Here is a 22,856-nt window from a genome sequence, read left to right as displayed (position 1 = left end):
TTTTATGTACGCTGAATGCATAATGTTTGGAACCTGTAGTATACTAGCCTGCTGGAAAATTGATATCCAATGATCGTGTAATCGACCTTCAGCCACTTACTTGCTTGTTCTTTTATGTACGCTAAATGCATAATTTTTGGGGCCTGTAGTACACTGGCATGCTGGAAATTTTATATACAATGACTGTGTAATCTACCTCCAGCCACATACCTATTTGTTCTTTTATGTACGCTGAATGCATAATTTTTGTGGCTTGTAGTACACTGGTCTGCTGGAAAATTGGTATCCAATGACGGTGTAATCTACCTTCAGCCACTTACTTACTTGTTCTTTTATGTACGCTGAATGCATAATTTTTGGGGCCTGTAGTACACTGGCCTGCTGGAAAATTGGTATCCAATGACAGTGTAATCTACCTCCTGTCACATACTTACTTGTTCTTTTATGTACGATGAATGCATGATTTTTTGGGCCTTTCGTACACTGGCCTGCTGGAAAAGTGATATCCACTGACCGTGTAATCTACCTTCTGTCAAGGAACCATGAACCAGACGTACAACAAGAGGTAAGTGGAAATAAGAAGGCTTTATTGAAAATCAAGCTGTAAGGCAAAAGTCCAAACGGATGGCTAAACCGAAGCAGGGTCTTGCGAAGCCAGAGGTCAGGAACCGGAAGGGTAGTCAGACGAAGCCTGGATCAGGAACCAGCAGGGTAGTCAGACGAAGCCTGGATCAGGAACCAGCAGGGTAGTCAGACGAAGCCAGGATCAGGAACCAGAAGCAGCAGCAGTCTTAGAAGCATGTGAACACAGGAGGACCAAGCAAGGAACTGAAGCCACAGACCTCCTATATATATGAGCTAGGCATCCAGCTCCTCCCAGTGGGAAGGAGAAGCCACAGGGTGGGAGGCTACAAGAAACCCAGAAACCAAGATGGCCGCCAGCACATGTCAAACGAAGGAGAACAGCAAGAAGGTAAGACCATGACAGTACCTCCCCCTCAAGGGCCCCTCCTCCGCGGAGTAAAGAACGGTTTCTGAGGGAAGCGTGCGTGGAAGGCTCGGAGCAAGGCAGGAGCATGGACATCTGCGGAGGGAACCCAGGAACGCTCCTCTGGACCATAACCACGCCAATGGACCAAAAACTGCACCCGACCGCGGACCAGGCGTGAGTCCAGGATATTGCTCACCTCATACTCCTCACGATTGCCCACTTGGACCGGACGAGGCCGAGGAACCGAGGAAGTGAAACGATTACACACCAGTGGCTTCAGCAGGGAGACATGAAACACGTTGGAGATCCGCATGCCAGGAGGAAGCGCAAGGGCATAGGCTACCGGGTTTACCCTGCGAAGCACTCGGAAGGGACCAACAAAGCGAGGCGCCAGCTTGGGAGTAGGCACTCGAAGGTTGAGGTTGCGGGTGGACAACCATACGCGGTCTCCGACCTGGTAGGAAGGAGCGGGCGCTCGTCTGCGATCAGCCTGAAGTCTCTGGCGCTGCGCAGAGACCTCAAGGGACCTCTGGATCTGTACCCAAGAAGCACGTAGGACGGAAAGGTGATCCTCCACAGCCGGAATATCCTGGGGAGAGAATACCTCCGGTAACACGGCAGGTTGGAACCCATAATTGGCCATGAAGGGAGACGTCCCAGAGGAAGAGTTCACCGCCGTGTTCCTGGCAAACTCAGCCCAAGGCAGGAGGTCAACCCAATTGTCTTGGTGATCGGAGACATAGCAACGAAGGAATTGCTCCAAGGCCTGATTGGATCGTTCTGCGGCCCCATTGGACTGAGGGTGGTAGGCCGAGGAGAAAGAGAGATGAATCCCCAACTGGGAGCAAAAGGCGCGCCAGAACCTGGACACAAACTGACTCCCCCGATCCGACACAATCTCCTTGGGCAAACCGTGCAACCGGAAGACCTCCCTGGCAAAAATCGTGGCCAACTCTTGTGCAGAGGGTAACTTCTTGAGAGGAACACAGTGGCACATTTTGGAAAACCGATCCACAATCATGAGAATGACCGTATGGCCTCGGGATGCAGGGAGGTCCACAATGAAATCCATCCCCAGGTGTGACCATGGACGCTCCCCGGTGGCTATGGGTTGCAAAAGGCCCAACGGAAGGTGCCGAGGGGACTTACTCTGGGCACAAACGGAGCATGCCGCTACATACGCGGCGATGTCGGAACGTAGAGAAGGCCACCAGAACAGACGTGAAACAGCCCAGGACAGCTGATTCTTTCCAGGATGCCCCGCGGCCTTGGAGTTATGGTAGGTTCGCAACAACCGAGTGCGCAACTCCTCAGGCACAAAACATCTGCCGTTGGGTGTCCCAGAGGGAGCACCAGATTGAGCCGCCAAAATCTGCTCACCCAGGGGAGAGGTCAGGCTGGTGCGAATGGCGGCCAGGATCTGATTCGGAGGTATGACCGAAGTCGGAATCGACTCCTCCCCGGACAGCTCGGAGTACTGCCGTGATAAGGCATCCGCTCTGATGTTCTTGGAACCGGGTAGGTAGGAGACCACGTAATTAAAACGTGACAAGAACAGAGCCCATCTGGCCTGACGTGGTGTCAATCTCTTGGCCTCAGAGAGGTAGGTCAGATTCTTGTGGTCCGTCAGGATGAGAACCGGAACCACCGAGCCCTCGAGCAAGTGCCTCCATTCTTTAAGAGCCTGCACGATGGCCAATAACTCCCTGTCACCAATCTGATAGTAGCACTCCGCGGAAGACAGTTTCCGGGAGTAAAACCCACAAGGAAGCAGAGGACCCTCTGGTGTTCTACGCTGAGACAGAAGGGCGCCTACTCCCGTCTCAGACGCGTCCACCTCGAGGACAAAAGGCAACCCAGGGTTGGGATGCGACAGAATCGGAGCCGACACAAAGGCGGACTTTAGAGCCTCAAAAGTTCGGATGGCCTCGAGCGGCCAGACCTGGGGATTACTGCCCTTCCTGGTCAGATCCGTGAGAGGCTTGGCTAGCATGGAAAAGTCCCTGATGAACTTCCGATAATAATTGGCGAAGCCCAAAAAGCGCTGCAGGGCACGAAGACCACTGGGCTGGGGCCACTGTAAGACAGCCGAAACCTTCTCAGGATCCATGGAGAACCCCTCAGCGGAAATGATGTAACCTAAGAAGGTTACCTGGGATCGGTGAAATTCGCATTTCTCAAGCTTACCGAACAGCTTGTTCTCTCGTAACCGTTGCAACACTCGTCTGACATCCAGAATGTGGGCCTCCATGGATTCCGAATATACCAAGATGTCATCCAAATAGACCACCACACACTGCTGCAACAGGTCACGGAAAACATCGTTGATGAATTCCTGGAAGACTGCGGGCGCATTGCACAACCCAAAGGGCATAACCAAGGATTCATAATGACCGTTCCTGGGGTTAAACGCGGTCTTCCACTCATCGCCCGCCTTGATCCTTACCAGGTTATATGCCGCCCTCAGGTCGAGTTTGGTAAAGACCGTGGCCCCTTCGAGGCGATCGAACAGCTCGGAAATCAAGGGTATCGGGTAAGCGTTCTTGATCGTGATGCGATTGAGACCCCTGTAATCGATGCAAGGCCTCAACTCACCGCCCTTCTTTTTCACAAAGAAAAATCCAGCCCCTGCCGGGGACGAGGATTTGCGAATGTGTCCGCGTGAAAGCGCCTCCCTCACGTACTCCTCCATGGCCTCATTCTCCGCTACCGACAGTGGATAGACTTTGCCACGATGAGGAACGGCACCAGATTGTAACTCTATGGCACAATCGTATGGGCGGTGCGGAGGTAGGGCAACCGCACGCACCTTATCGAATACATCCCGGTACTCCTCGTATTCAGGAGGCAACAGAGAGTCCGAGGAAGTACACAGCAACTTGACAGGCCCATGGATGCAACTAGCCCCACACTGCGGTGACCACGAGAGGATCTCGGCCGATCTCCAATCGAAAGTCGGATTATGCTTCTGGAGCCAGGGGTACCCCAAGACCACCGAGTAGTGTGGAGACGAAATAACCTGGAGACAGACCGACTCTCTGTGAACGGCACCAATGGCCATCCCCACTGGAAGGGTCTCATGAGTCACGTGTGGCGGCAGAAGGGGTCTGCCGTCTATCGCCTCAAGAGCCAGTGGGGAACCTCGAGGCTGCAGAGGAATGGAATTGGCGGCAGCGAACACACTATCAATGAACAAACCACCAGCACCAGAGTCCACCAACGCCTGGGTCGTCACCGAGCCCCCGACCCAGGAGAGGACAACAGTAATCAGTGGTTTGTCAACACGGGAAACCGGGGACGAGGAGACTCCACCCAAGATCTGCCCCCGACAGGATCTCAGGTGCGAGCGTTTCCCGGACGGTTCGGGCATGCCAACCGAAAATGCCCACCGAGACCACAGTACATGCATCGGCCCTCGCGTCTCCGGAGTACCCTCTCCCCCTCGGACAGGCGAGCAAACCCCAGCTGCATGGGTTCACCCCCAGACAAGTCATCCCCAGGAGGCGTGGGAGGAGAGGGAGGCACGGGTGGGACAGCAAACGTAGGCGCCAATCTGTTAGAAGACCTCCGCAGGCTCTCCTTAAAGAAAGGTCTCTCCCTGAGTCTGGTGTCAATCAAAATCAGGAAAGAAATAAGAGACTCGAGCTCCACTGGTAGGTCTTTAGCTGCAACCTCATCCTTCAAGGCATCCGAGAGACCATGAGAGAAAGCAGCGACCAGAGCCTCATTATTCCAGCCCACCTCTGCTGCCAGGGTACGAAACTCAATGGCGTATTCAGCTACGGATCGTGAACCCTGTCTGATGGACATAAGGAGCTTCGCAGCAGAGGCAGCACGAGCCGGCACATCGAATACCCTCCGAAGAGAAGCAACAAAACCGGAAAACTCGGCAACCACCGGATTGTTGTTCTCCCATAAAGGGCTGGCCCAGGCCAAGGCCTTGTCCGAGAGCAGCGAGATCAAGAAGCCCACCTTTGATCTCTCAGTAGGAAAGGCATGTGGCAGCAACTCGAAATAAATGCCCACCTGGTTAAGGAAACCTCGGCACTGAGTTGGCTCTCCCCCAAAGCGCTGTGGAAGGGGGGCAGAACCGGTCATACCCCGAAACACCGCAGGCGCAGCAACAGGTGTCGGGGTAGACTCTGGCGCAACAACCGGAGCGGCAGTAGGAGCGGGCCCAGGAGCGACAACCGACCCATCGGCAACGGAAGCTAAATGAGCCGTGCGTTCAAGCAGGGTTTGCAACGCCACAGCGAACCGACCCAACAGGTGATCCTGCTGATCAAGTGTGGCAACCAGCGTAGGTAGCGAGGATGGCTCTGTACCGTCAGAATTCATGGCTTGGTCCTAATGTCAAGGAACCATGAACCAGACGTACAACAAGAGGTCAGTGGAAATAAGAAGGCTTTATTGAAAATCAAGCTGTAAGGCAAAAGTCCAAACGGATGGCTAAACCGAAGCAGGGTCTTGCGAAGCCAGAGGTCAGGAACCGGAAGGGTAGTCAGACGAAGCCTGGATCAGGAACCAGCAGGGTAGTCAGACGAAGCCTGGATCAGGAACCAGCAGGGTAGTCAGACGAAGCCAGGATCAGGAACCAGAAGCAGCAGCAGTCTTAGAAGCATGTGAACACAGGAGGACCAAGCAAGGAACTGAAGCCACAGACCTCCTATATATATGAGCTAGGCATCCAGCTCCTCCCAGTGGGAAGGAGAAGCCACAGGGTGGGAGGCTACAAGAAACCCAGAAACCAAGATGGCCGCCAGCACATGTCAAACGAAGGAGAACAGCAAGAAGGTAAGACCATGACACCTTCAGCCCCTTACTTGCTTGTTCCCTTATGTACGGTGAATGCATAATTTTTTGGGCCTGTAGTACACTGGTCTGCTGGAAAATAAATATCCAATGACGGTGTAATCTACCTTCAGCGACTTACTTACTTGTTCTTTTATGTATGCTGAATGCATAATTATTGGGGCCTGTAGTACTGTACATTCGTCTGCTGGAAAATTGATATCCGATGACCGTGTAATCTACCTCCAGAAACATACTTACTTGTTCTTTTATGTACGCTGAATGCATAATTTTTGGGGCCTGTAGTATACTGGCCTGCTGGAAAACTGATATCCAATGACCGTGTAATAGACCTCTAGCCACATACTTATTTGTTCTTTTATGTACACTGAATGCATAATTTTTGGGGCCTGTAGTTAACTGGCCTGTTGGAAAATTGATATCCAATGACCTTGTAATCTTCCTCCAGCCACATACTTCCTTGTTCTTTTATGTACGCTGAATGAATAATTGTTGAAGCCTCGGAGGAATTCAACACCAGTGACGATCAAGTGTTATCAAATTTAAACTATTATCATTAGTTGTTTTTTTTTTTCAAGAGGGTGGCTTTCATTAGCCATGTTTTTAATCCAATTTTATATTTTTTAGTTCTTTTAAACATATGTATGTGACCTGTATTTGGCCGGCTGTAAAATTGATATCTATTGACTGTAATATACCTCCGGCCGCATAATCACTTGATCGTTTCTGTCCAGTGAATGCCCATGGCCTAAAATAAAAAATTTCTAGGCTCCAACAGGGCAAATTTCAGAAAATTTCCCTTTAAGATGCATAAAAATGTCCCCTGATTATTACATATTTGGGGATTTTTTATCATTTTTGTCATTGATCACCCACTAGTATGTCACTGTCCATGTTGTGGGACTATTCATACACTTCTACTAAGTATTTAGTGGCTGTAAATATGAGGTGAAGGTTTTTCAGGTTCGGCTGCCATTAAAGTGAATGGGGCCCGCGGCGAACTTGTGGTTCGCAAACATTTATTCGCGTTCGCGCAATTGCATTCGCGAACCGTCCCGACCGATGTTCGTCCCTCACTACCTAAGAAGACAGGAGGCTGTAAGTGGTGCAAAATGTGCTTTAATTACTTTAAATAATTAGTAAAGAGTCTGAATACTTCTGTCAATGCAGTATTTTATTTCTTACTTTGAAGTTAGCAACATTCTGTTTTCAGTTTGTTATTATGAATATTGAGTGCAGAAAAACTTTTTTTTATAATTTTAGCACAAGGCCACAATATAACATAGTGTGAAAAAAGTTAAAGGGTCTGAAGACTTTCCGAATACACCATATTCAACACTGTGTTTAGCATAGTATTTCACTTTGCAGTGACCTGTGCATAACTAATATTGGGTCTACTATATAGAAACACCTTTTAAATGTAAACATTGGGTCAGATTCACTTGTGCACACTGAAGGCATTAACACTGTATTTCATATCACCATCCATATCATTGCCAAGTCAGGTATGTCATGAATTATGAATGCTCACACATGTAGATGAAGTAACTCTGTAGATTGAGGAACATTCAGATAGCAAGCCGAAAAAAAGAGGTCAATATAAAATAGAATTATCGTGTTTGGTAGATACAGTTGCAAGAAAAAGTATGTGAACCCTTTTGGAATGAAATTGGTCATAAAATGTGATCTGATCTTCATCTACGTCACAACAATAGACAATCACAGTCTGCTTAAACTAATAACACACAAATAATTAAATGTTACCATGTTTTTATTGAACACACCATGTAAACATTCACAGTGCAGGTGGAAAAAGTATGTGAACCCTTGAATTTATTAACTGGTTGAACCTCCTTTGGCAGCAATAACTTCAACCAAACGTTTCCTGTAGTTGCAAATCAGACGTGCACAACGGTCAGGAGTAATTCTTGACCATTCCTCTTTACAGAACTGTTTCAGCTCAGCAATATTCTTGGGGTGCCTTATTTTCTTCTGTTTAAGTCATTGTGTTGTTGATTTACTTTTATGCTTTGTGTCATTGTCCTGTTGCAACACCCATCTTCTGTTGAGCTTCAGCTGGTGGACAGATGGCCTTAAGTTCTCCTGCAAAATGTCTTGATAAACTTGGGAATTTATTTTTCATTGATGATAGCAATCCGTCCAGGTCCTCACGCAGCAAAGCAGCCCCAAACCATGATGCCCCCACCACCATACTTCACAGTTGGGATGAGGTTTTAATGTTGGTGTGCTGTGCCTCTTTTTCTCCACACATAGTGTTGTGTGTTTCCTCCAAACAACTTAACTTTGGTTTCATCTGTCCACAGAATATTTTGCCAGTACTGCTATGGAGCATCCAGGTGCTCTTGTGCAAACTATAAACGTGCAGCAATGTTTTTTTGGACAGCAGTGGCTTCCTCTGTGGTATCCTCCCATGAAATTCATTCTTGTTTAGTGTTTTACGTATCGTAGATTCTCTGACAGGGATGTTAGAATATGCCAGAGACTTTTGTAAGTCTTTAGCTGACACTCTAAGATTCTGTTTCACCTCAGTGAGCAGTCTGCACTGTGCTCTTGCAGTCATCTTTACAGGACGGACACTCCTAGGGAGAGTAGCAGCAGTGCTGAACTTTCTCCATTTATAGACAATTTTTCTTACTGTGGACAGCTAAGGCTTTTGGAGATACTTTTATAACCCTTTCCAGCTTTGTGCAAGTCAACAATTCTTAATCGTAGGTCTTCTGAGAGCTATTTTGTGCGAGGCATCATTCACATCAGGCAATGCTTCTTGTGAAAAGCAAACCCAGAACTGGTGTGTGTTTTTTATAGGGCAGGGCAGCTGTAACAAACACCTCCAATCTCATCTCATTGATTGGACTTCAGTTGGCTTACACCTCACTGCAATTAGCTCTTGGAGATGTCATTAGTCTAGAGGTTCACATACTTTTTCCACCTGCACTGTGAATGTTTACATGGTGTGTTCAATAAAAACATGGTAACATTTAATTATTTGCGTGTTATTAGTTTAAGCAGACTGTGAGTGTCTATTGTTGTGACTTAGATGAAGATCATATCACATTTTATGACCAATTTGTGCCGAAATCCATATCATTCCAAAGGGTTCACATACTTTTTCTTGCAACTATATCTTGGTTGTCATCAGACTTGATATATAGTAGATTAACTACTTAAAGACCATGCAATTTTCAGCCTTCCGAACCACATACAGTTTTTTTGGACTTTCCATCTTGCCTTTCTGAAACAAATAACTTTTTTATTTTTGCATTAATGTAGCAATACTACTTTAACATATATATATATTTTTTAAATTACAATATACCGACCGAAAATGGATTATGTATGCCAATATATTGTACCTGTGCAGGTACCTGTTAGCTGTTACAATCTCACGCTCCACCCATCCTACTATGTGGCCATAGTTTCGTGACTTCATGCGTCACACAGGCACACTGCGCTACTTAGACACCATGCCTGGCGTCTTCTCCCCGCACTGGCCTAGAGTCTCCCCTGCAGCGTGTTGACGCATACTTTCTCCTGACTTTCCTCTTGTAAATTCTTCCTGCCAGCACTAAAGTGCACCCAATTAACTGCCACATCCCACAGGGCAGCATCTTGTCACCCATCTACAATACTCCTTTTGCAATTTGGTTATTATATTCCCTCTATTGTACTTAGATCTTGACCCATTTTATTTATCTCTAGAGACACCTATTATTTCCTTCCACCATATTTTCTACATCTTGCACCATAGGTGCACTATACACCACTACATTACCAGTCTCATTACACATCCATATAGGCTTTTACCCATATCTCTCAATTTTTGTTATATATCGGTCTCCACTCTACCTGGCCATTTAGCTAGCCTATTATGCAATATAATTTTTTGCTTCTAACTAATAGATTTTTGTTCCCTTTCTCATTAGTGACTTATGCGACAATGGTCTGAATTGATCGTCAAGATTTGGAGTCGCAAAAATTGATAGTCTTCCTAATCTACCTATGTATTCACTGGAGGATATGTCACAATAAAGAAATTTTACTTGCATGTTAACCCTGAGTGTGCAGTAGTACTTTTCTTACTAGTTACTTAAATCTCTGATCCTGGCAGCCATTATGGGAGTGCAGCTGTGTATTGCAGCCTTACGGATGAGCGAATTGACTTTGGATGAAACATTCAAAGTCGATTTGTATAAAACTTCATCTCAATACTGTACAGAGCGAGCACTCAGTACAGTATTAGAATATATTGGCTCCCATGAACTGAAGTTATTAGTTAGCGAAGTCTTGTGAAACATTGCGTAATAACGTCAAATTAATTTCTACTGTAAACTCGGGTTCAGTTCCAAGTGGTACCTTGGAGACTTTGCGAAGTAATAACTTCGGCTCATTGGACCCAATACATTATAATACTGTACGGAGAACTCGCTCCATACAGTATTGAAATAAAGTTTTATGTGAATCGACTTCAGATGCTTCATCCAAAGTCAATTTGCTCATCACGCCTTTTATTCGTCATGTGGGCCCAGTAAGCTCTGATAGCCTTTTACATCAGTATACAATGGCTAAACTATGCTTTGGTAGGGAAATAAACTGCTCATTGCCATAATGGACAAGAAGTGATGAATTTGAGCGTTCTTTCATATCCACTTTTTTTCTTTCCGATACTGGGCTATTCTCTAAAATACTACTGAAGTAAATGGAGAGAGTGGCCTAATATAGATGTATTTTTGTTTAATAAATGACCCTATAGTCTATTTTTGAAAAGTGGTGGCCAGTGGCTAGTTTACAGAGGGGCAGCTTCCATAGAGTATAGCAGACACAGCTAGATGTCTTGCCAACACTGACTTACTGGCCTACTCCTTGAAAAAAATGTAATTTTTTTTTTTTTAACAGTATGAATAAACTGAAGGGCTATTCACATCTATGTGATTTTTAGTAAATCTGAGTAATACCTAGGCCTGGAATCATGACAAGAGGGCATCCTCTACAGTAGATCTAGAGGAAACAATATTTCACATTTAATATATATTGGCATAAATTATTTACTGTAAGAGCAGTGAGACTATACAACTCTCTGCAATACAATGTTATGATGGTTGATTCATTTAAAGAGTTAAAGAGGGGCCTAGATGCACTTTTTGAAAGTACAAGGTATGGGAACTAGATTTTTGGAATGTTGAACCAGAGTGTTATTCAGTTTGGCAAATTTTGAGTTGGGAAGGAATTTTCATCTAATATAGACTAATTAGCATCTTATTCATCGGGGGGGGGGGGGGGGGGAACACTTTAGGATTATAGGTTGGACTTGGTGGACCAGTGCTTTTTTAACTTTTACAATTATAACAAAAAGTAACGCTCTTCAGAATTCTTTTCTATGGCTTGGTAGGGTACATGTAGTTAGCTTTACATTTTAGATAATGTTACGCTAACCAAAATTCAATATTATTCTAGCCTTTTTTTTTAATAGTTCAGCCATCATTTTGAGAAATTACTCTATATGCTGCAGTAAAATGAGAACTACTGCAAAGATATAATTATAGAAGTGTACACTATTGTGAAACCACTCAGTAGTCTGTTTTCTTTAAATGGCTGCCCAATTTTGATTTGGCCCGTAATAGAAATTTTATATAAGTACATTTTTATTACAAATATGAATACTTGAATGCACGTATAATAGGACATTTTTAATCTAATGTTAATTTTATCTTAATGTATTTCACCATGGAGCCTCCTTACTGAAGGTAAGTGGCATTAGCTTGAACATTATTTCATAGTATTAATCATAAATTTATGTATATCGTATAATCTTATGCGACACACAGACCTAGTTTTAATAACTCCACTAAACCCTTTATTGAATCTGAAAGTAATACAAAATTATTCTTGAAAATAACGATTATCTTCTATTATTGCTGACATCTAAATCTGATTATACCAAAATAAATTTGTCAGGTATGTATTAGATGGAAGTGGTTTTCATTTCAGCAAGGATCATAGAAAATTATTCAGTGATGTCAATGATCAATGGTGTGGGTGTTCTTATATTTTTCCTTTGGGAAGGGACAGATTTTTATGTCTTAGCTCTGTAAAGCAGCTAAGCATAATGTACATTTTTCCATAAAATCACTTAATTTCATCTGTAATTTATGTAAGCACCAAAATAAACATAATAAAGAAGAATCAGTGGGAATTTTACTAGGTCTCCCTCTCTGAGTAGATCCTACCTCGGTCTAAGGAATCTTTTACTTCCTCAAATTCCAAAGATGATTGAGATCTGTTGATCATACAGACGATTGCAGGGCACTGCATGAACATGTGTGATTTTACACCACCCAAACTGTGGTACCAGTAATACAGAAGGTAAACACTATGCCTTCAAGCGGAACAGTACTAGGGACAATTTGATATAATATAATAAGGGCTTATAAATATTCAGAAACCCTACACTGGAAGTGGTGGTAGACAAAGCCATAAATGCAGGCACATGCTTGGATAAAATACAGTGGTTATGACTAGAGATGAGCGAATCAAAGTTGACAAAGTGGAATTCGATTTGAATGTCAGGAAAAATTTAATTCACACAAATCTTAATTTCCACACACTTTGTACGTGTTAGGACATGAAGCAAAGAACTCTGGGAACGAGGGATCACCCACAATGCCATGCATGCAGCCAATCAGAAGCCAGCCCCTGTGATGTGACAGCCCTATAACTAGACTCAGCCATCATGGATTCAGTCATTTCCCAGTGTACTTTTTGCCGTTGTGCTATGAAGTGACAAAATTACAGCTTTTTTGGGGTGTATTGTGGAAAAAAAAAGTGTTATCAGCCATTTAGTGGTGTAGTTATATGTTTTGAAGCCTTTTTTTGGGTGTATTAGTGGAAAAAAAGGGCTTATTAGCCGTTGTGCGGTGAAGTGACAAAATTACGGCCTTTTTTGGTGTGTATTAATTTCCTTTTTATTTATTTATTTGATCTAACAGTATATCAGACAGAGAAGTAACAGGCCCTCACAGGGGAGGGACAGAGTCCTAAATGTTTCTGGCGCAGGCACAGGTTGCAGCAGATTAAGGGTGAGTGGCAGCAGGGGTCACTTCGAAAAGGCTTGAGATCCTGGTGTCATCTAGCGGTTGTGTCTTGACCAGAAACCCAGCGGTGCTTGAATGGTTGACTCGGTCATTCACTTCATCCCAAGGGACATCAGACACCCCCAGACAAGAGTTGGTGGGTGCGTCAGACACAACGCTTAGGTGGAATGGCCCGGGGCAGGCCCTGTGCACTCACCTGTCCTCAACTTGCCTCTGTCCTTTTCTATTCCCTCAGCCAGACAAGTATTATATGCTGTGGGCTCAGCTCCACTATACAGCGAGGACGAGCTGCTAGACGACAGTCAGCAGCTACTGCCTAGCCAAGATCTGGAGTAGACAACTGCCGCTTCTTCCAGTAGGCTGGCAAGTAGTGATGAGGAAAGTGGCATGGTAGATGGTGTTGCGAGTGGTCAGGCTCCTGGCTCAGAGACCGTTGAGGAGGACATCAGTGAGGTGCAGACAGTACTTGATGATGATGTAGCCAATCTCGGTTGGGAGCCGAGTGACAAAGGGGCTTCATCATCATCAGGAGAAGATGGTGGCAACTTGCACGCAAGTCGCTACCGTGGCTGGGAATCAGCAGGGTGGCAGAAGTGGTAGGTCGGGAGCCAAATGTGCCCGGGATAGACCACTCGCTTTGCAGGAGCCTACCTTCCTGGAAAGTAGTCATGCAGGTGTTCACGGAGGCAGTAGCAGTTAGTCAGTGCGGAATGCTGTGGGTAAGATCACCTATTCAATGGTGTCGCAGTTTTTAGTTAAGCCGCCGGAGTAGGTGAACATGGCCATTTGCCGAATCTGTGGGCCGAAGGTGAATCTTGGCCAGGGTGCAAATGTTGGAACCAGGGCCCTGTGTCAACATATGCAGCGTCACCATAAAGTGGCCTGGGAGAACCGTGTCTTCCATGTGGTGGTCCAGTCTGCTGCATCACCCAGTGGCACGGGTCAAGGCTCCACCACCTCAGCCATGCTCCTGATCCTCCTCCTCCTAATCCTCATCAGTCATTCCATCAGCAATTGAGCACCAAAGCAATTGCCAAGAGACAACAGTATGCGTGCAATCATCCAAAGGCGCAAAAGCTGAACGTGCTCCTGACCAAGTTGCTGGTGCTGCAGTTCCTCCTTTTCCAAGTGGTGGACTTTGGACCTTTCAGAGAAATGATGGTTTGTGCTGGACCGAAGTGGAGAGTCCCAAGTCATCATTTCTTTGCCAAAAAGGCAGTACCAGTCCTGCACACATATGTAGAACAGAAGGTGGGCCAGTCCTTGAGCCTGTTGGTGTCTGCCAAAGTGCACGGCTGCGCCGACGTGTGGAGCTGTAACTACGGTCTAGGACAATATATGTCCTTTACGGCCCACTGGTAAATGTGGTTCCTGCCCAGCCACACAAGCAACTTGGCTAGATGATGCCACTTCCACCTCCACGTTCTCAAGCCGTTAGTCCTCCCGCCGTCGGTCCTGCGACAATGTCCGCCTCTACCTTCTCATCCACCACCATGTTCTCAGCTTCCACTGCAGGGAAAATTCACAGTGTTCTCCCAGCATACCACATGTGCAGGGCACGATGGTGTCACGCTGTTTTACACTTCGTTTACCTGGGAAAACGGAGACACACAGGGGAGGAACTGCTCTATTTCCTTCATCAAGAAATTGAATCCTGGCTTTCTCCGCGACAACTCAAAATTAGAACCATGGTGACCGACAACGGGAAGAACATGGTGTCGGCGCTGCATCAAGGAGAGCGAAGCCATGCACCCTGCATGGCACATGTGTTCTATCTGGTTGTCAAGTGGTTTCTGAAGTCTTCAACCAATTTGCAAAACATCCTAAAAATGGCCAGGAACAATGCAAACAGAGAAAGACCATAAACGATTTCTTGATGGTCCAATCGGACAGGAGTACTCCCATGTGTAACTTCGATGCCAGCCAGTGGCACCTCATGTGTGACACCTGCCGTTTGCTCAGGCCCTTTGAGGATGCCATGTTATTTGTCAGTCGCCAGGACTACGGGATGAACAACGTCATTCCACTGCTAAATATTCTGAAACAGATGCTTTTAAATCTGGCTGGTCAGGGGACTGGGGGCGTGGTGCCTAAATCTCATGGCCACATGAGCCCTGTGGGGGCTGAACTAGAAGAGGAGGAGGACATTGGAGCGCAAGCAATATGTAGTGAAATGGGTGGTTTTTCTACAAAGGTGACAGAAGAGGAGGAGCAGGAACAGCCTGAGGAGCAAGAGGGAGATGAGGAAGTCGAGGCAGATGACAAAGGCACACCTTGGCAGTATACAGTAGAGAGGGAGGCAGGTAGTCCCTTTGACTCACTTGCGCAAATGGCCTGCTGCATGCTCACTTGCTTGGTTAGTGACAGCCAAATTGTCACCATTCAAGAGGGATGACTTCTGGCTCTTCACCTTGTTGGACCCTTGCTATTGGTCCAAAATGGGGGCCTTTATTACACCCGCTGGGCGAGAGGACAAACTGAACTACTATAGAGACATCCTATGTAGTCAGTTGCCGCTGCCTATCTGCGCCATCGTCCATCCTCTCACAGGTCTAACCGGGGGGGAGGGGGGCCCTCTGCACTCTCATTCCACTGCCATGGCTGCTGTGGCGGGGTGGGTGGGGTAGGAGCAGTACCAGCTCCATCAGCAGCAACTTGAGCCTAGAGTCACTAATGAGCAGCTTTCTTCACCCGCCTAGTGAAGAAACTACTCACCAGCAGCAGCTAGACCTGGAGCAGGACCTAAACCAGCAGGTGGTGGCATACTTGGACAGCACCCTACCACCCCACATTGAATATCCGCTGGACTACTGGGCAGCCAAACTGGATTTGTGGCCGCAACTGGCTGAGTTTGCCCTCAAAAAAGCTGTCCAGCCCGGCCAGTAATGTGGCATCAGAGCGGGTGTTTAGTGCAGCAGGGGCCATAGTTACCCCAAGGAGTACTCGCCTGTCCACCCAAAATGTGGAGAGACTGAACTTTTTCCAGATGAATCAGGCATGGATCAGCCAGGATTTCTACCCACCAATGCCTTATGCATCAGATTAGATCATCCATGCTGCCTTACCCAAACCTTGACAAAAGAGACCAGTTTCTTCTGGCTAACTGCCTCAGCTGCCACTATGCTGATGCTGCCACCTGCCTGAAGCCACACATCTGATGCCAAGTGCTCCTTCTTACATCCACCATTGTCAGCGGGTACTATTATTGCCACCCACCCCTGCACTCTGTCCATGTGCCACTCTGTGGCATCCTCATGCTGCTGCTGCCTCCACACTATGTCACCTTGCCACTCTGTGGTGTCCTCATGCTGCTGCTGCCGTTACCTCCACACTCTGCTATTGTGCCACTTTGTGGCCTCCTCATGCTTCTGCCACCTCCACACTATGTCACCTTGCCAGTCTGTGGCCTCCTCGTGCTGCTGCCACCTCCACACTCTGTCACTGTGTGACTCTGTGGTCTTCTCATGCTGCTGCAAAATCACCACTCTGTGGTCTCCTCATGCTGCTGCTACCGAAACACTATGTCATTGTACCACTCTGTGGCCTCCTCATGCTGCTGCCACCTCCACACTATGTCACCTTGCCAGTCTGTTTCCTCATGCTGCTGCCAACTCACAACTCTGTCACTGGGCCACTCTGTGGTCTCCTCATGCTGCTGCTGCCTCAGAACTCTGTCTCAGGACCATTCTGTGGTCTCCTCATGCTGCTGCTGCTGCCACCTCCACACTATGTCACCTTGCCAGTCTGTGGCCTTCTCATGCTGCTGCTGCTACTTCCCCACTTTGTCACTGGGCCAGTCTGTGGTCTCCTCATGCTGCTGCTGCCACCTTAACACTATGTCACTGGGCCACTCTATGGTCTCCCCATGCTGCTGCCACTTCACTCACCATTTTGTGGTCTCCTCATGCTGCAGCCACCTCCACTCTATGTCATTGTTCCACTCTGTGGCCTCCTTATGCTGCTGCCACATTCACACTATGTCACCTTGCCACTCTGTGGTCTCCTTATGCTGCTGCCACTTCACCCACCACTTTATGGTCTCCTTCTGCTGCAGCCACCTCAACACTATGTCATTGTGCCACTCTGTGGTCTCCTCATGCTTCTGCCAAATCACCACTCTGTGGTCTCCTTATGCTGCTGCCAAATCACAACTCTGTGGTCTCATGCTGCTGCCACCTCCACACTATGTCCCCTTGCCAGTCTGTGGCCTCCTCATGGTGCTGCTGCCTTCTCCACACTTTATCACTGGGCCAGTCTGTGGTCTCATCAAGCTGCTGCTTCCTCCTCAACACTATGTCACTAGGCCACTTTGTAGTCTCCTCATGCTGCTGCCACTTCACCCACCACTTTGTGGTCTCCTTATACTTCAGCCTCCTCACCACTATGTCACTGGGCCACTCTGTATACTTCTCATGCTGTTCCCACCCTCCTCACTCCATGACTGGGCCACTATTTTGCCTTTTTAGCATGGTTGACATCATCATTTATTTGACCCTTCTTCTGATCTGTCACAAGGAAAAAATGAGATACACAACGGATCCTGTCTATGTAGCAGCTATAAAGCCTGCATAACATGGTCCCTATTTTGCATCAGAATTGGCTTATGATTGGGTAGCCAAAAGCAGGAGTGGGTACAAAACACAGAAGACATGCAAATATTCCATTCACGTGTCATCTCTGCTTTGGATCCACTCCTGTTTTCTTGGGGCTTTAGCAATACTGGTAGATTTCTGACCAAATGCTGACCGAGTGAAGGCGGATGCTCAACAGACAGGATAATTTTTTGGGCAGTTATTGTTCTGACGGATCAGAGGAAGGGCAAAATAATCAGTGATGTCAACACAAACTTACTGCTGACACCCTCTCCACTCTGTTGGGGGGCTTTACTTGTATAAGCGTTTTATACAACAGGTTCTGTAGACATCTATGTGGAATCAGCTGATGATGGTGTAAAAGGAGTGCACTTCTTCTGGGCGCTAACATTAACCTGTAAGGCTGAGTTCACACTTGAGTTATTTGCTCAATGTTGGCACCTTAACTGCCCAAATAAGTGAAGTGTGCAGTGATTCTACGAGCGACAACTGTCATGTGCGTGTCATGACTCACAGTATAATATAACTACCACATCAGACTCCCTATGTGTGTTACTGCAAGGCAAAATGTTCACCAATATGCAGGCTTTCTGAAGATAGTAAATAGCTGTTTTTTAATGCAATCCGCTACAAATAAATTTGGACTGAGTCAATTTTTCTTTTTTTATTCGGCGAACCGGCCAAATCAAATTTTTTAGAAATTCGCTCATCTCTAGTTATCACACATGGGAGAAACATTTTAGTTGTGATGTAGCCCATACCAACAGTATGCAACATTTCCTATTCATAGCAAGGAACTCGGGTTGTGTTTTGCTGTAGAAAAACACATCCACTTGAAGGTGCTGTTCATTCAACAATGGTCTTCAGCATAAACCCATAGCATGACTGTTCTCTTCTGTCAAGGTGTTAAAATGCCAGGAAAGGCCTGCTTTATCTAACACCTGTCTTAGTTTTGATCTGCCAGTTCTGATTGAGCATCTCTGCTATCTTGATCCAGGAGAGGAAGAGGATAGCAGCAAAGGAGTATACAGTATATACTACTATTATACTGTATACTAGTCAGTTTTACTACTGTATATTTGTATTAACTGAAATATATATATATTTTATATTAGAGTGCTGCCTCCAGTACTTTATTTTCTGGACTGTGACATGTTGGGTGAGTGGGACCAAACCCAATAGTAGGTGTGCCATGTAGTCACTGAAAAGTAATTTAGCTGTGGCATGAGGTTCTGCCTATCACATTTACACATATTTATTTTATTGAGGATAAAACTCTAGCCACAACTTTTCCAGAAGCAGAAAGTCAGAAATGTTCTAAATTATATTTCTGATACTACTACTAATAATAATGATAGTAGTAATAATATATCATGTATAGTCTGTACTTACCATGGAGGCAGACTGCAAGAATGCAATGGAGCCTTGGGGGGGAAGAGGCCTAACTCTGAACTACTTTTTCTGTTCCAACCTAAATGCAGTGTATTTTTCTCAGTCACCACTAAAGGGGATCTCAGTGCAAAGAGATTTTTATAGCTGCCATTGAGGTTAATAGCAACTGCATAAATGATTAGGCTTTGAGCCCCCTAGTGGTGGTTTCTGACAGTTTTATCCCACACTGAAGAGAAGCACAGAGTTTTGTAGTGTAAGCTAGTTTTGTAGTGTAAATAGAATATATGGTGTTCAGAATGAGCACTATATTTATAAAACACTTGTCCACTTTCTTTAAAGTATAACTCGGCTAAAGTTAGTGAATGAAGCACAACTTTTGTTTTTATTATGGAAAATGTTTCTCTGTTTAATAAAAAATAATAATAATTAAACTGAAAATGTTAGAAATCCCATGGAGGGAGGTCTCATACTAAGCTTTGCTTTTGACTGAAAAGGGGTTTGGATTAGCAATACCACAATGGATTTTCATCGGGGCATAAATGGACCATCCAGCACTCTGGCTGGCTTCTTTATAATGTTTACTTTATTACAAGTCTCAAATAACCCATTTTGGGGTTTGATTACGTCCCTCCCTTCATTAGGTTTGTATAAGACAATAATACATTTAATTTACTTATTTAAATTAAATTAATGTTATTATTGACTTATTCAAAGCTGACAAAAAGCATTCTCAAGCCCCAAAATGCATTACTTTTAATACTGATAATAAAACAAACATTATCAAGAAGCCAGAGTCCTGGATGGTCCATTTATGCCCAGATGAAGTCCTATTGGGTATTGGTAATCCAAACCCCTGTTCTTTACACCCAGTTAGGTGGGCAAGTGGTGGGTTGAATGAACATTGCTGCAACTGGACCTTACTATTTTTCTTAATCACCAATTGATAGAATTGTGCCTATAGCAGCATAACCAGGCAAGGATAGCATCCTGAGTACTGTAAATTCACTGTATAGTATAGAATGTACTTACCTTATGGTGTGCACACTTTCTATGTGACTAACCCACATATTAAGATTACCATAGTCTCAGGTCACAATACTTTTCTGCCCATAATATCTTAAAAACACATTCATAGACAGTACTAATCTGGGGATGATAAAATTGACTGGATGATCCGGCCAAAGGGCATGTATATTTCATTGAAAAGGCACATAAGAATCAGTACTTTGTAAAGTCAGTCATCAGGCACTAAATTACTGAGGTGTAGGCACTGACTAATCAGTTGATTGCTTTAGTAGGGCCTCTGCAGTGGAGTGCTATGTAGTGAATGTACTATACTGTTCTCAACCATTACCAGAACTAGATATTTCTTTGGCTGCCAGATAAGGGTAGCTCTATTTTGTTTTTACTGTGTACTACATTTACTGTACAGGACTTTAAAGAGGATCCTGTATTCTACATAGTGATTCCCCAACCTACCATTTCTGATACTATATTTAGAGATGATAGAAGTTCCTCAAAACTTCAATTTGGCTGCTTTGCTAAATTTCGCAAATAAATTACTTCATTATTAAGCACATTTCTTTCTGAGTAGCGGGGGCAATGACTCAGTCACTGAATCCCTCCGCCGTCCCCTGTCACTGAATCCCTCAGATGCCACATTCATCACTGATCGCAGCATTTCAAAGAGCCCACCACAGCCATCTTGCTTGAAGATCCAACGCAAAATCTAACGTGGTGCGTAATGATGTTATCACGCTGGCCGACGTGCTGCATGAGATTTCGTGTGGGATCATCAATCAAGTATGAATTATTTTTGTTTTACTGCCATTTTGCGGAAAATGTATTCATTGCCATGAAGCACGAGGAAATTTGGCTTTGGGGAGAATCAAATGTGCCCTCAAATTCATTAACTTTAAAGTATAACTGTCATTTATTTTTTTGGGGGGGGGTATTGGATTGTGGTGATTAATATCTGCTTGGTGGCCCTATTTCAACTTTTCACTGTGTATTCAATTACCCCTTAATTCCACATGTTTGTTCCCTGTACTGCTTACTTTTACCTGTGCTTAAAATCAGGTTGCTAGGCAGGTCCGTCTATTTGTTGGAGGACGGAGGACACAGAAGCACGCAGCATGCAAGGTCACATTACAGACAGCCAGGGACTGTAAGTAAATGATTAAAGCCAGGTCCTCCCCAGCAGCTGATAACAGTGCCTGGGCTGTGTGCACTTCTCGCTGTCCCTGCGCTTGGCAGACGCTCCCTCACTCAGCAGAGCTGGACAATGCAGAGTTGAATCAGCGCAGAGCAGGGAAGGGAGATCTGCCATCTGCTCAGTGTATAAATGAAAGCAACATGTGATAAGAGGACCCCTTTGTGCTGCAGGAGATTTACCCTTTAGGAGGGGAGGGCTCTGGTTACTGACACTTTTGGGGGGCTATTGTTACTGGCTAGTGAGGGCAGGCGGGATTAGCCTCAGGGTGAGGGCAGTGGCGGCCATCTTAACTGAATAGTGAAATTGCAGTTTTAATGCAGACTGGTTGCTAAGGGCTGAATCTTATTAAATATGGGGTAAATCAGTCTAATAGTAACTGATTCTGGAATATCATGTTATTAGTAACTACATATATGAAAATTGAAATTAGGGTCTAAGTTTGACAGTTATCCTTTAATTCGCTTAACATTAACTGTAATATATTCTGAAAAATATATAGTAAAAAACATGCCACAGTGTGGTTCATTGTGACACAGGTTGCTTTGTTGCTCAAGTTTGTAGCTCTGGTGTACTGGATATGGTGGATTCTGTGTAGGCTGGTTGTCATGGGCTACGTGTAGTTGCAGCATGAACTGCTACTTGTGTATGCATGCTCCCCTCCCTGTTGTCTCAGTTCTGGTGGAGTTAATGATCTGGTGTGGGTGTTTCTGCTAGATGTTAGATTACCTCTTTATATTCCTGTGAGCTGTGGGTTTGGGGGTCAATCTGCTGCAGCTATGCACCTGACCTGGGGATATTTCATCTTCCCTGTCTATGTGGTCACCTAGTGAGCCATCAAGGTCACTTTGTCTTGTGTGCAGCTCTGTCTGTTCGCCCATGGACTAACTCTACAAGGGGAATAGGCATCTGCTAGTCCGGTTCTATGTCTTGTGGTGCAGCTGTCTGTTCACCCATGGACTAACTGCATGGGGAACAGGCATCTGCTAGTCTAAGTCTTTGTTTTTGGTGAGAGGGCTCCTGGGTCCTCTGGAGGGAGGAAATGTAGTCTATGTGTGTAGCTTTGCCTGTGACTGACATGCATCCGTTCCGCATGGGGTCCAGACATCTGCCTGTTTGAGCAGCTCTGTCTGTGACTGCCATATGTTGTTCTGAATGACATCCAGACATCTGCTTGTCTGCATATGTGGGCAGCTCTGCTGGTGACCGCCATGCATCCATTCCACAAGGGGTCCAGGCATCTGCTTGTATGCCTGTGTGGGCAGCTCTGCTTGTGACTGCCATGCATCCGTTCCGCATGGCGTCCAGACATCTGCTTATGTTCTGGTTCCTGTTATGTCTTGTCTGAACTGTGTCCTGTGTGGTTGTTTGGGTTCCAGTTTGTGTGTCTGGGTTCTATTCCTTCTCATGATTGTGTGGAATTCTGGTGCTTGCACCATCAGTCTCTGCATGTAAGTCACCAAGTGCACTGGGAACATCCTAGAGATGCGACCAGTGAGCCCTCAGCTAAGTTCATCTCCACCATCAGGGGTTCTTGGAAGAATAGGAGTAATCTCTGCCCTCTAGGTTTGGCCCCAAGTCAAACTGGGGCACTTGGTCCAGTGATATTACCTGCCACTGGTCCCTTACCTGCTGGTTCAGTTTCCTGCCATGTCTGTATCTCTGTGAATAAAGTATTCATGTTGGTCCTTTCTACCGTATGTTGTCTTATTGCTTGCCTTGTGTTACTTGCCTGAGATATGTTCTAG

The 22,856-nt window shown here is 45.6% G+C and overlaps 1 protein-coding gene across 1 annotated transcript in view; it reads right to left on the bottom strand.

Annotated features, from left to right (window-relative positions):
* PCDH15 (protocadherin related 15) overlaps positions 1-22,856 on the bottom strand; it is a 1,384,495-nt gene that overhangs the window by 70,281 nt on the left and 1,291,358 nt on the right. The window lies entirely within an intron of this gene.

Source organism: Bufo gargarizans, chromosome 6, assembly GCF_014858855.1.
Source record: "Bufo gargarizans isolate SCDJY-AF-19 chromosome 6, ASM1485885v1, whole genome shotgun sequence".
NCBI classification, from domain to species: Eukaryota; Metazoa; Chordata; class Amphibia; order Anura; family Bufonidae; genus Bufo; species Bufo gargarizans.
This window is presented reverse-complemented; position numbering and strand designations above follow the sequence as displayed.